The following is a 12,927-nucleotide window of genomic DNA, read 5'->3' on the forward strand; positions in this document are numbered from 1 at the left end:
CAGGACATTTTTCAGAGTCTCTTTTATTTTATATAAAGATGTCGTTAAAATATGTATTTCCTGTGCTGTTGAACTGCAGGTTAACTTGTGTTCATTAAATCATGAGACACGATGTGTTGTCCCCAAAAGTAGGAGAGACGTTGGCCACAAGATATGGGAGGTATTGCCAAGGTGCTTTGGGAGCATTGGTGAGAGAAACGTGTGCCCTCTGGAGTTTACGTCCAGAAACCCGGGGTGGTTGGGTACTTATTAAAGGGATTAAAATCTCAGGACAGCATTTTCTGTTCCGCACTAAAAGACAGCAGGCACAGAGCCACTGGGAAGTTCATTTGTGACATTCAGATCTCCAGGCGTTCTTCTCACGTGGGTCTGACTCAGGCTCAGCAATAATACCGAGTGACAAGTGTTGGTCACCACAAGTCCAAGATCCGTGCCTTCTTGAATGACTAGTCTTCCGCTAGTTCTGGTTCATTCTTAGCACCCTTGCCTCTTTGGGGAGCATGCTCTCTATCCCTGTATCAGATAGTACAGTGTAGGGGGCAGAGTTTGGGCCTAAGCAAATATGAGACTGGGTTCAAATCTTGGCACTACACGTACAGCTTTATGCCCAGGGGCATGTTATTTACTCTCTGCATTTGTGATGTGGAGCTGATACTGCTGTTTTGATTAGTCATCTGCCCTGTGTGTTTTGTTGTTGTTAAGGGCTGTCCAGTTGGTTCCCAACTCACAGCGACCCTGTGTAGGTTTTCCAAGTCTTTAAATCTTGCGGAAGCAGAAAGCCTCATCTTTCTCCACTGGAGCCGCTGGTGGGGTCAAACCACTGACCTTGTGGTTTGCAATCCAATGCTTATCATAATCTTCCTAGCCCACCCAACTCCGTTTCTTATCTAAGCCTTTTGAACATTATGTTCCTCCAGAGAAGACAGGGAAAATGAACCTTCTTTTGGGTGCCAGTTGGGGTCTGGGTCTTCTGTTGAAATACCTGGTATTTTGTAATGTGTCTGTTGTCCCCAGGTGCTGAACAAGAGGCTCTGTGGGTGTATGTGATCCCAGAACACTGCCATCCTTGTTCTGTCTCCGTGTTAAGGTTCATCCACTGGCCTCATTTCCCATGTGCATCTGTCATAGTCTCTGTACCAGATTGTATTTGGAGAGCGGCTCTTGCCACTGTTAGTACACACAAACCGTGTGTGTAAACAAGCAAATTAAACTAGAGATAATGAAATGCCACAATCCAATGTTTCATGTGTTCCTTTCTAAGACCCCTCAAGTTGCCCGTTAACATGAACTCACTCTGTGAATGTAGGCCAGTTCTTCAACCTCTGCTCATACACAGGTGTTTCCTCGTTATATCTAGTTCTCCCCTAGGTCCTGCAGATGAAGTATTTGTTCACTCATTTAAACAGACCACAGAAGTTCTTTGCTATTTCTTCACCAGATACCTAGATCAGCCAGACTTGAGAGCAGTCCTTTTGGCACACGAGTAGGCCTCTCAGAAGGAACATTGAAGAACAGTGTCAAAGTTCACTCGAATAAGGATGTTGAAAGTGCTTTGTAGCACTGGAGCCCTGTACACAGGCGAGTGTACACACTCGAATGTCAGCCTGACCTGTTTGGCAGCCCCAGGTGGGTCTGTCAAAAGCTCTGGGCTCCAGAGTTAGAATCCCCTCACATAGCAAAAGTCCTTCAATAGCAACAACCCCTTCTTGACTCCAGACTGGGAGCTAGGAGCTGGGGAAGAATGACACATGCGTTCTCTAGGTGGGTTTGTGTCCACAGCCCCCTTCTGAGCTCCATTTGTAAAGCCAGAGGTGATACATGTCTGCACTGGAGAAGTCTTGGTTCATCGGGGACCAGTAACCCCCAGCATGTGCTGAGTGCTGGGACAAGGTCAGGGCCAGAGGACCTGAGAGCAGGCGGCAGTCATTTTGGGTCTTGAAGGATAAGGAGAGAGTGCAGGCATTAAGACCGAGAGCAGCATGTGTCAAGTGGTTGGGAGTTACCATCCAAATAACCCTTGTCAAGATCCGTTGTGCAAAACCACTAAGATTGAAGAAAGGCAGATTGAGGAACTCCCAGTGGGAATCCTAGATGAGCCTCACAGCCAGGAGTTAGAATGCCAGGCTCTGAGCCACGTTCTGCCACTGCATTGTCTAGGTGGCTTTAACCAAGTCATGCAGCCTCTCTGGGCCTCTTTCCTCATCCAAAAACTGGTGGGGGAGGACTGGATAATCTCACTAACTTTTCTTACCTTTTCTGTCTATTTCCTCTGTTCTGCCTGATGAAAGTCTCCCCAAGCTGTTTATGGCTTTTATTTTAGGAACAACTCAAGAAGCAATTCCCACTCAAAGCTGAAGTGGCAGCTGGTTTCCCGGTGAGTGAGTGATGGGGGAGTGGGCTTCTGGGTGCCACGTGCCCTCCCCTTTTATCTCGACATTGACTGATTGAGCACAGGGCTGTTGTGCTGGTTCCTGTGAACTTACCAAAGTGGGTTCCCACATAGAAAGACAGTCTTCAAAAGTCTTAAAACGAAAACATTGCTGAGAGCTGTCAAAGAAGTGAGTCCTGTTAAGAGAAGCTCTGTGCAATCTGAGCATCTTCAGAAAGTATCCCAGGATTCCCCAGTCCAGTCTCCAGGGAGTTTTATGTTAACAGCACAGAAAACAGGTACCCTGGTGGGAGGGTAACTGGATTTGTATTTAGATGGTGGTCTTATAGTAGTAATTGTTAAGTGTCCTGCAGTTAGTTCCAACTCAAGCATACAATAATGTACTCTTTGTTGTGTAAGTGATTATGTTGTTGTTGTTAAGTGCCTTCGAGTCGGTTCCGACCCATAGCGACCCTGTACAGGGTTTCCGAGGGTGTAAATCTTTACTTATAAAGCAGGGAGTGCTGGTGTGGCACTGCGGATTAATGCACTGGACTGCAGAGTCAGTTTGAACCGCAAAGTCAGTGATTCAAACTCACCAGCTGCTCCTTGGAAACCCTATATCGGGTCACTATGGGTCGGAACTGACTGGACAATGGCACTTAACAACAACAACAATAAAGCAAAGAAAAAGAAACCCTGTGCATGCTAATGTTTTCATGTTTGATGAACTCAGGAAGTACAAAGGTACAGTCCATGAATGTCTATTGTCCTGGTCTTGGAGGTTGGGAGTGGAGTCGCTGAGACTTTGGGGAGAGAGTTGTTGTCCAGGCGAGCTGATAGGAAAGGACACTTTGTAACTGTGGTGTGAAGCCCACAAGGTCTCCCATTGTTTGAGGCCTTGAACACAGGCAGGATGGTCCTGGCACCAGTCTGTTCCTTTTGGAGACAGGCTGGAGCTTATCACCAAGACTCACCATGCCCATCTTCCTTGCCAGTGTGGTCACCCAGGGTCTGTGTAGCCAGGAGGTGAATGGGTGGGGAACCTGGGATCCATCCCAGATGAACGTCTTACTTTCTAAAGCAAAGTTCCTTGGGCCCCACCCACACAAACTGCTTGCCACAAAACAGTGTGGCCCACAGAATCAGTGACATAGCCACAGAGGACTAGAGTGGAGAGTGAAGCGTCCAGCTGATAAGAAGAGAGGGCATATGCATAAGAACACCCACACTTGAAGATAATACCCACTTGACCTGGCTTCAATGACTGGATGATCAGAGCTCAACTAGACGAAGAAAGAAGAGGGAAAAAAGAGTAATCTGATATAATTTGATGAACTTGACCTACACCTATGGATGCAGTAGCTCAAAAGAGGGAACAAATCTTTACAGCGAGGATCATTCCTACCCCCTCGATATACAGGGTAGACAGGGATGGGCAGTTTGGACATTGGCTACCCAAAATGGGGGGCTACAAAGGCAAGAAGTGACTGGCTTACAAACTTTCAAGAGGGAGCCTAGATGCAGAGGAAGGTAGAATCTCCACTGAGTTGTATCTAATCTGTCTGGGCGGGGCTGATGAAAGGAGATTGGGATAGGACTCCTGTGGTACAATAGTGAATAATTGTCATCAGGACTGACTGTGAGGGTTGAAAATGTAAAGGTAGACATTTTGTAGCAAAAGGAGGGGAGTGACTGACTTTGCAGTCCAGGAGCAGGGGTCCCTGGGATCATCAGGGGAGAAGAGGAGTGTGTGGGACCATACCCAGAGAAGCAGTGATGCCAGAGATGGAGGCAGTGACGATGACATGGAGAGATGGAGCAGCTGGGGACTCTAGACCCAGAGAGGGAGAGGGGCTGTGTGCTGATGACCAGGGGGTTAGTTGATGATGCATGGAGGGGATTATAATCATGGCAATGAAATGATATATGATAGGATGAATGTAAAGCTAATGTTCTCCCATGTAAACTATCACGTAATTCACAATAAAACATTTAAAAACAATGTGACCGTAACCATCCCTCCCACTGCCCTCTGCTCAGCTGGGTTCCATAATGCATTACAGTGGTGGCAGGGAACTCAGACACCACACTCACAGTTTGGGAGTTGATTAGGGAAGTTAACAGGTTATCATTCAGGGCAGAATTCTGTCAGGACAGACTATTCTGCTGTGCTCACAAGCAGGCCTCTGTGCCTGGCTTCTTGTTATGTACTGTCAAATTGGTTCCAACTCATAGCCACCCTGTCTGTATAGGGTTTCTGAGGAACTGGCTAGTGGGTTTGAACTGCCAACCTTGAGGTTCAAACTGACCTTGCTGCCCAGTGATTATCCTACAGTACCACACCAGTAGTCCTGCCTCACACACTGCTAATAAATGCCCATAGGACTCAAACCATCCCATAAGCCTCAGCAGGTTTGCAGGAGTCAGCAAACCTAGTTCCCCCAATTAAGTGCCTAGAGGCACTCCATTCTGCAGGGAAGCCTCTGTCTGTCTCAGCTCTGGTTCTTCGTTCTGCTACTCCCCTGTCCCAGCTCTGTACTAGGAGCTCCAAAGCTCAGGGAGCCATTCCTGGCTCTTCTTTGTTGGTAGTGAGAGTCACCCCCCTCCTACTGCCGAAAAGACTCTTTTAGAACCCGGCAGGATGGTCACATTGACCAATCCTCTCATTAGGTTTCCAAGTGTTTACAATCAGCATCTCCTCCACCTGCTCTTACTCAGACCCAACTGAAAGAAGTGGTTTAGTGGGCGTTCACAAAGACCACAGCTAGAATACACCATAATAAATTCACTGCACAGCTCTTACTCATTTCAATTCCAACTCCTCACCCCCACCTCTTCTGCCTATAGTTCCTGAGCAGGCTGTGTCTGCCAGACACCCGGTGCCTGCAGGGGTGAGTGGTGGGGACATCAACTGTCATTGGGAGTTACTCTTGGGTCGGGAAACACTGGACTTGGAGTCAACCAGGCCAGTGCTCAAATCCTGCCTATCAGCTCCTCAGCTGTGTGATCATTGGAAAGTCACTTCACCTCTCTGGGCTTATTAGTCATCCATGGAGTGGATCCCCAGTCTCAACTGACTTACTGAACTCATGGATGAGGACATATTTTATATGCTGTTAAATACTGGGCACCAACGAAGGCGGTTTCTTTTTTTTTTTAAAAACTTTTATTGTGAATTGAGTCATAATTTACATAGGAGAACGTCAGTTTTGCACTCAACCAATCATATTTTGTTTCATTGCAATGATTACAATCCCTTCCTGGCACCATCAGTTAACAGTATTTGCCTCTGTTCCGTCTTTTTTTTTTTTTTTGATGTACACAAAACCACGCAGAACTATATAATCATTTAAACAACCAAAGTGTACATTTTGCAAGCCTCCTGGCTGCCAGCACACAGCCTTTCTCTTTCCATGAGTCTAGAGTCCTCATCTGCTCTATCTATCTATACTATCATCTCTGCCTCTGTCTCTGGTGTCACTGCTTCTCTGGTTAAGATCCCATGTTCTGCACATGCTTTTCCCTCTTGGTGGTCCTAGGGTCCTCTGTTCCTGAACTGTAAAGTAAATACTCCCTCCTTTTTGTTATAAAACTTCTACCTCTACAGTTGTGACAATCACTATTAGTTATGATAATAATTACTCATTATTGAATCAAAAGAGCCAAGAGGCTCATCCCCTTCCCACTGCCACATTTCTGTTGTGTAGGGAGGGAGCCAAAGACTGTTTCTTATTAAGAAGATTTGCCTTTGTCTGATGGGGGCCTCTCAGGAACATGGACTTGTCCCCCACTAATCCTGGAATGACTTCCTGCCATCCACATATGGAAACAATGATTAGCGCATGTTCTGAACTTTTAAATCTGGTATAATCATTCCACTGTATTGTCTCACCTGTAGTTCCTAACAACTTGTTGTTGTTGTTGTTGTGAGGTGCCATCAAGTCGGTACTGACTCACAGTGACCTTATGCACAGCAGAAGAAAACACTGCCCGATCCTGGGCCAACCTCACATTTGTTGCCACGCTTGAGCCTAATGATGCTGCCACTTTGCCAATCCATCTCACTGAGGGTCTTCCTCTTTTTCTCTAACCCTCCAGCTTACCAAACACGATATCCTTCTCCAGCGACTGGTCCTTCCTGACAATATGTCCGAAATATGAGAGACAAAGTTTGGCCATCTTGGCCTCCAAGGAGAAATATAGTCACACTTCTTCTAAAACTAATCTAATGGTTCTTTTGGCAGCCCATGGCACTTTCAATATTCTCCTCCAACACCATAACTCAAAAGCATAAATTCTTCTACAGTCTTCCTTATTCACATGCATATGAGGTTATTGAAAATACCATGGCTTGGGTCAGGCGCACCTTAGTCCTCAAGCTGACATCTTTGCTCTTCAACACTTTAAAAAGGTCTTGTGCAGCAGATTTGCCCAATAATTTAGCATGTGTTTTAAAAAAAACAGCAAGTGTTTGGATTTTTTAACACATCTGGCCTCCTAGCTCAGTTAGATTAGCGATTGCTACAATGTTGTTGTTGTTATGTCAAACCATCCCCCAGCTTCAGTGACATACAACAGCAGATGCGCTCAGTTTAACCTCAGTTCTGTTGGTCTGTGCTGGGTTCAACTGGCCCGCGCTGCTTCAGGCTGTGGGCAGGTGAGGCTTGGTTCCAGACCACACCTTGGGCTCATCTCTGCCTTCTGGGGTCTAAATTAAAGGGACAGCAAAGCATCACCTAGACCACACAAGCACGTTGAAAGCCTCTGCTTACCCCATACACACCCACTTCCATTCCACTGACCCAAGCAAATTACCTGGACAAGCCCAGCATTAGTGGAGGCAGGAAATAAACATCGCTCACAGTTTGTGGCACAGTGGGTTAATGTGCCAGACTACAAATCTCTTTGAACTGCAGGGTCAGTGGTTCAAATTCAGCAGCCACTCCTTGGAAAACTATACAGGGTTGCTATGGGTCGGAATTGACTTGACGTCACTTAACAACAACAACAGCAACAACACAGTTGTTAAATGCCATCAAGTTGGTTCCAACTCATAGAGACACTGTATAAGGCTTCCAAAGGAGCTGTGGTAACGTCGTGAAAACAAGTCGGGCTGCTAACCTCAAGGTCAGCAGTTCGAAACTACCAACAGTTCCACTGGAGAAGGAAGAGGCTTTCTGCTCCCGTAAAGATTTACAGCCTCAGAAAGCCTGTGCAGGGTCGCTATGAGTTGGAACCATTTCCACGGTACACCACCACCATAGAGTTTACAAGGAGCAGCTGGTGGGTTTGAACCACCAACCTTATAGTTCTCAGTCCAGTGCTGATCCTACGGTGTCACGCCATAACTTCTCACTCACAGTGGTGTACTACAAAATTACATATCAAAATCTGGCTACCTAATTGTTTTACAGAAGACCATTATTCCAATCTACCACTAGGTCATTCAACTCTCCGAGCCTCCATGTCCTCTTCAGTGAAAAATAATAATATGTGCTTTGCTAGGTTAGAAATAATGCTTGTAAGTTACCTAGTGCACAGTTAGTACTCAATGGGTGGCAGTGATTTATTGCCAGCCTCGTTTTAGAGAGAAGGCTCCCAGGCAATAATGTGGACTTGGGGATGGCGGGGCAGACAAGTGCCAGGCCTTGGAGATGTGATGGAGTGACCTGCTTGGCTGGCTTGACTGAATTCCCCTAAAACAATGCCAAGGGGAAGAGCCAAAAGGAGATGGAAATGTTAGGATGCATTTAGGATCTAGGCTCACTTCTCTGAGGGATTGAGGAAAGCGGCAGGAGCAAGGCACCAGAAGGATTCAGAAGCCCTGTGGTGCCGCCCTCTGCAGTCTGGGACCCACAGTGGGAGGTGGTTGTAGTTGTTAGCATGTGCTTACCATCGTGGCTGGAGTCCTGGTGAGGTGCTGTAGGATAAGACCTGGCCATAGGCCAGCGGTTCAAATCCACCAGCCGCTCTTTGGAAACTCTATACAGGTTCACCGACTCGACAGCACTTAACAACAACTACTGTGGGCAGAAACATAGTAGCTCCATTGGATAAGCGCTGGACTGTGAAACAGAAGGTCAGCGGTTCAAGCCCACCAGTCGCTCTGCAGGAGAACAATGAGGCTTTCTGCTCCTGCAAAAATTTACAAGTTTCAGACTGGGTCGTTATGAGTTGGAACTGACTCGATGGTACTTAACAACCACCACCACCACCACCATTGTGGGCAACAGAACCAGAGCAACCATTGGAAAGTTGTGATCCACAGGGATTTTTGCTGGAGGTTAATGGAGTCTTGGTGTGGCGCTGTGGGTTAATGCACTGACTGCAACGTCAGTGTGAGCCTCAAGGTCGGTGGATCAAGCTCACCAGCTGCTCCTTGGAAACCCTATACAGGGTCACTATGGGTCAGAACCAACTCAATGTCACTTAAAGCAACAACAATGGATGATGTTGTCTTTAGATATGGAATATGGTGGTGGTGGTGGTGGTTATGTGCTGTGGAGTTGGTTCTGACTCATAGTTACCCTGTACAGGATTTCTAAGGCTGTAAATCTTTATGGGAGCAGAAAGTCTCACCTTTCTCTTACGGAACAGCTATTTTGACCTGCTGACCTTGATGTTAGCAGCCCAACTCGTAACCACTAGCTACCAGAGCTCCTTAGAAATGGAATATATGGGTAGCTTAAAAACAAGAAGAATTTGCCATCTAGTTGATTCTAGTGCATAGTAACTTTATAGGATCAAGAACTGTCCCACAGGGTTGTCCTTAGAGGAGGACATTACCAGGTCTGTCTCCCAGGACATTACCAGGTCTGTCTGACCTTTTAGTGAGCAGCCAGAACCTTAACCGCTGCACCACCAAGTTTATATATATATATATATATAAAACAACATATAGGTTGTTGTTGGTAAGTGTCATTGAGTTGGTTCTGACTCATAGTGACCCTGTATAGGGTTTCTGAGGAGCAGCTGGTAGGTTTGAACTGCTGACCTTATGGTTTGCAGTCCAGTGCTGAGCCTACAGCACTCGACTGCAAGGTCTGTTTGAACAACGAGTGCTATCCAGTTGGTTCCAACTCTTAGCGACCCTGTATAAAGTTTCTAAGGAACAGCTGGTGGGTTTGAACTGTTGACCTTGTGGTTTGCAGTCCAGTGCTGATCCTACAGTGTCACATATTATTGTTAAGTGCCATCGAGTCGAGTCAATACCAACTCATGGTGACCCTGTATAGGGTTTCCGAGGAGTGACTGGTGAGCTTGAACTGCCGACCTTGTGATGCAAACTGACTTTGCAGTCCCGTGCATTAACCCACAGTGCCACACCAGATCACACTTACTGTTGTTATTAAGTGCCGTCGAATCGGTTCTGACCCACAGTGACCCTGTATAGGGGTTCTGAGGAGTACTGGGTCACTGAGTCAGAACCTACTTAATGGCACTTAAACAACAACAATTGTTGTTGTTGTTAAGTGCCATCGAGTCGGGTCCGACCCATAGCGACCCTGTACAGGGTTTTCGAGGGTGTAAATCTTTACGGGAGTAGAAAGCCTCATCTTTCTCCCGCGGAGCAGCTGGTAGTTTCGAACCGCTGACCGTAAGGTTCGCAGCCCGATTCGTAACCACTATGCTACCACAACAATAGATATGTATAATAATATAGATTTATTTATATAAAAAGACTAGTTCCCAGCGAGCAGATCCCTAACTTGAAGTCATCACAGCCTCCTTCCCCATTCAGACAGGAGCTAGTCCAGAGTCCTGGAGCCCTACGGCTGGCTGCATGGAAGGCTGGATTCCCTTGAGGAAAGTCCCGTGGCCCTGCCACAAGTACAGATGACAAGTCTCCCTCTCAGCTCTCCATAGGGACTTGCCATTTACCTGGGGTGACTCCTGGAGAACGAGAAATACCCAGAGCTTTCAGGGGACATTTGACAGTAGCTCTGAGTTGATGTAATCCCTGGGGACCCAAAATGTCACTATAAGCAAAAGTGGGACTTCTGGAGGTTGGGTGATCAAGAAGTTTTGACTTGAGGCTGACTCACAGCAGGTCAGTGGATCTGTGGACCCACCTTGTGGTTGTTACACCAGGTCCTGACTACATTATTGGCATACACACATTTGACATTGGCAGAATCCATACAGAAGTCCTTGATTTAGAGTGAGGAATGTTTAGGTAGAAGAACCAAGGATAAGACCCTGGAGCTACACCCCCATGCATATACCACCACACACACCTCAGAAGTAAACTAAAGGTAATAATACTGTAAAGATGGATGGGTCTTGGAGAAGAGCTATGTTTTATTGTGAACGTAATTAGGAGATGTTTCAAACTGCAATTGGTGCTTTAGATGAGGCTTCTTTATTTAAACAAATTAACATAGTTTCTAGCACTTTATATTCAGCTCTTGATCCCGAAGTGTCTATTTTCTGTATCCGTTAGTGAGGACTCCCCAAAACCATTTGCTTTTACTTAACACAACGGCGACATTGTCCTTTTCTTACTTTGGGCTCTGTCAGCCTTTCTGTTCTCTGTCTTAATCTCATCTGTAGAGACCTCGATTGTGCTGATGTCCCCCAAACAAAACACTGATCCACTGCATTAATGCCATCATACTATACCAAGTGAGCAGGAAACTCAAAACCCATTGGCACTAAGTCGATTTCAACTCCTAGCGATCCTGTAGGACAGGGTGGCACTATAGGCTTTCTTTATGGGAGAAGACAGCCTCATCTTTCTCCAATGGAGAGACTTGTAGTAGGTAGTCCAGTTAACCCACAATGCCACCAGGACTCCTTAGCAAGAAGTAGCCAGTAAACCCAGAAATACTAGAAGAAAGCCTAGGAAATTCAGAGGCCTGGCACATTAGTGACGTTTCTAGGGATCTGATCCAGTCGTCTGGGATATGTCAAGATATCTCAAAGCAAGATAAGTTGTTGAACCTACCACTAAGAAGGAATAACCGTTGATGGGTCTCTTTGGATGTAGGAGGCAACATACTTCCATTTGTGTATGCTGCTCCAAACCATTTACTGAGTGAACCAGAAGGCTTCCAGTTTTGAATGGATCCCCAAACAGACTCAGGCTGTATATTGAGATGTATGGCTCAGCAGAGCCAGTGGTGGTTAAATTGTATGTGAGGTAAGGATGCTATATGGAGCCTCTAGCAACCCCAAGGACTTAGAGCAAAGGCAGAACATCTTCTGCAAATAACGGTTACCCATTTAAGAAACAGCTGGCTTGCTGCTGGGTCTGGTAGAGACTGACTGTCTGACCAGAAGGCACCAGTGACTATGCAACTTGAGCTCCTATCACGACCTAACTGGGTGTCATCTGATGCATAAAGCCATGAAGCTAGTCCACAAGAGCTTTCTAGCATCATGTGGAATTAGACTATATCACCTATTCCTGCCCTTTGCTGCCTGTTTTGCCATCAACATCTAAGACCTCATGGTGAGTTTCCCAGAACCAGTTGATGAAGGAAGAAACTCTCGGACCTGGCACCAACTGGAAGCGGATGGTTGTAGCAATACAGGAAAGGCCCTCAAAGAAGAGTTGATGCCTTTGAATTATGGCCTTGGAAAAGAATATATAAAGTACCATGGACTGCCAGAAGAACAAACGAATCTGTGTTGGAAGAAGTACAACCAGAATGCTTCTGAGAAGCCAGCATGGTGAGACTTCACCTCTCATACTTCAGAAGCCCTCAATGAGATGAATTGATGTGGTGACAGCAGCAATGGACTGAAACAACAGCAATTGTGAGGGTGGCTCAGGACCAGGCAGTGTTTTGTTTAGTTGTGCATAGTATCACAGTGAGTTGGAACTGACTCGATGACAGCTAACAACAACTGTGCAGAGATGGAAGAGGTTACTCTCACTACTATACCCAATAACCCATTCACAAAAGTTTTACTTCCCATCCTTGAAACTTTGGACTTTGATGATTTACAGATTATCATTCCCAAGGGAAGAATGTCTCTATTAGAGAACGGATTAATAGTTCAACTGAGTTAGAAGTTGAGTGTTGCTTGGCCATTTTGAGCTCATCATACCATTAACCATACGAAGAAATGGGTTACTCTACTGGCTCCAGTGACTGGTGGTGATTTCCAAGAATAAATTAGGTTGCTGCTACCCAATGGTGATGTGAAGACATATGTGGAAACCTGGGATCCCTTATAGTACTTAATTGTAAAAGGTTAACAGCAGAATACAGCCATCCAAGGATCCACCCAAGTTTAAGTCGTTTCACTAGACAAAATATTCCAACTATCTGAGGGCAGAGAGAGCAGAGCATAGAATAATTAGTAGAAAGAAGAGACATTATAAATATCAGCAATGGCCTTGTGATCAGTCCCAGAAGGGAAAACTATAAACATTTTCTTCCTTACTTGGTATGCGTGTGTAAACATACATCTTTATGTATGGAGTGGTTAAATGACAAGTTAATTTGTGTTTTACCATATATTCGGGTATGATTGTGACTTCTAGAACTAGAAACGAACACCGTCATGTGTGATGTTACGGGGCTTTGTGTCATGTATGGCCCCAC

Source organism: Chrysochloris asiatica, unplaced genomic scaffold (assembly GCF_000296735.1).
Source record: "Chrysochloris asiatica unplaced genomic scaffold, ChrAsi1.0 scaffold00023, whole genome shotgun sequence".
Taxonomy (NCBI): domain Eukaryota; kingdom Metazoa; phylum Chordata; class Mammalia; order Afrosoricida; family Chrysochloridae; genus Chrysochloris; species Chrysochloris asiatica.